The sequence below is a fragment of the Gopherus evgoodei genome, unplaced genomic scaffold (assembly GCF_007399415.2).
Source record: "Gopherus evgoodei ecotype Sinaloan lineage unplaced genomic scaffold, rGopEvg1_v1.p scaffold_126_arrow_ctg1, whole genome shotgun sequence".
In the NCBI taxonomy this organism is placed as follows: Eukaryota; Metazoa; Chordata; order Testudines; family Testudinidae; genus Gopherus; species Gopherus evgoodei.
The window spans coordinates 24,200-26,099 of NW_022059789.1; the positions used below are offsets into that span (position 1 = coordinate 24,200).

Sequence of the window (1,900 nt, forward strand, 5' to 3'; positions counted from 1 at the left end):
GAATTTTTCTACTGAAATTTGGAGATAATAAAACTCCTTCCTCTGTTGGCCAGAAACCAAAGCTAGACCTCCCCTGCTGTAGCTGTGACTTCTGCTACCAAACCACCAATGTGCTGTCTCCTCTTGTGAGACATTTCTCTGCACAATACTGCTGCTAATCCAGTTATTGACTCCAGGAAACATTTTCCTTAGCCTGGTTCCGTGTGTCACTGGTTTCTATAGCAAAGGTCAGTCCCTAGCCCTGTGGTCCGGACATCCTCATTCGCATCAGGCTTCAAGTTGAGAATAATTTCCTATTCCCGCTCTGTGGGAGGGGAGACTTTTAAACGCGCTCTCTGTGCGACTGCACATGGCTAAGCAAAGAGAACAAACCCAAATCCCCCCTGTGCTTTGGGAGCCAGGTTTGCGGTGGGAATTCTGTAGTTCAGATGACTTCACACCTGGTCATTGTGATTCTTTACCAGTTTCTCTGGCATTGGGGCACCTTTACACTTCAGCTGTGATGGCTGAGTGGTTAAGGTGTTGGAGTTGAAATCCAATAGGGTTCCTCTGTGCAGGTTCAAATCCTGCTCACAGCGAGGCCTGTGTTTTAGCCAGTATCTTATCCGAGCAATTCCCTGTGTACAACCCCCTGAGACACTCTCAAGTCTCTCCCCACCCCAAGTAAATCCTCTTCTGCTCCTTTCATAGAGATGCCTGGGACACCACCACCCCCTGTGTCCCTGAGGTGTCAGGCAAACTCTCAGTGCCTGTAGCCTCTGCCACTCACCTAGTGCCCCATAGATCAGCCATAACCCTGGTTCTGCTCCTCTCTCTAGTGTGTGAAAGGAGCCAAGTCAGTGACTCCATGGGATTTGCCCCGGACCCCTCTAGGGCCGGCCCTGAAGGGAAGCACTGACTATCACAGTGACAATACAACTGACCAGCATTGCGGGGGAGGCTGAGGGAGATCCGCACTCATCAGGTCTCTTCTCTCCCCCAAGGTGAGCCAGACACTGCTCTCTCCTGACTCTCACTCTAGCAGCTGGACACTAAGGAGCCATTTCCCCACAGCAAGTGCATTGAGTGCCCCTGTGGTGCTGGGGGGGGGCCTGGCGCTGCTGCTGGCTCTGGGGCTGGCAGGGGGGTTGATGTCTGCACAGACTCTCAGCTGCCAGGCCGGAGGGGACACTTGAGACCTTACCAGACTGTCTCATTGAAGACGGGGGGTTGAAAGACCTATACAGACGCTCTCCAGAGCACGGAGCAACATCCGCCCATGCAGCCAGGCAATGAGCATTTCTCACAGCCTGGAGCCAAGGGTGAGGTGGCAGCTACTGTTCCAGCTCCTGGGGGACAGGCCCTGTCAGCTAACAGACACTTCTTACTCACCACAGCTAAGGGCGCCGGGTTCCTCCAGTGGGGGTGTGAAGCAGCCATTCTTTTCCTGTCCTTTTTGTGTGCGACTGCTGACAAAAACATCCCAGATAGAGAAGCAACAGGCCAAAATACTGTCATGCAACTGCCAAAGTAGCTCAGTTGGGAGAGCGTTAGACTGAAGATCTAAAGGTCCCTGGTTCAATCCTGGGCTTTGACAGTCCTTGTCATTATGCTTTGTGCAGAGATGGCTTGCCCTCTGGGAGCACAGCAGTGCCTCCACCCAAGGTGAGTTCCTGACCTTGGGATCTGCAGTAGGAAAACACAGAAGGGGCTTACTTGCCCCTAGTTGGCCCATCTGACCTTTAATGATGAGAGCTGTCTTTCCCAACATGGTGGGAAGAAAGTGAGGCAGGGCAGCCTCAGGAATGGTGCCAGAGGGCTGCTAAGCAGGGGTTGGGGATGAAAACTCTTCTGTGCAGCTGAGCAAGAGCAGTACCAAGGAAGGGGCATCTGTAAAAGTGACCCCACACACCTCTCCTCC

At 53.1% G+C, this 1,900-nt stretch overlaps 2 non-coding genes across 2 annotated transcripts; both read left to right on the forward strand.

Moving 5' to 3' along the window:
- Window positions 1–496: 496 nt before the first annotated feature.
- On the forward strand, window positions 497–578 carry TRNAS-UGA. The gene has a single exon. It is a non-coding gene; the product is annotated as a tRNA-Ser (tRNA).
- A 925-nt stretch (window positions 579–1,503) lies between these two features.
- TRNAF-GAA lies at window positions 1,504–1,576 on the forward strand. Its single transcript has one exon. It is a non-coding gene; the product is annotated as a tRNA-Phe (tRNA).
- The last annotated feature ends 324 nt before the right edge of the window (window positions 1,577–1,900 follow it).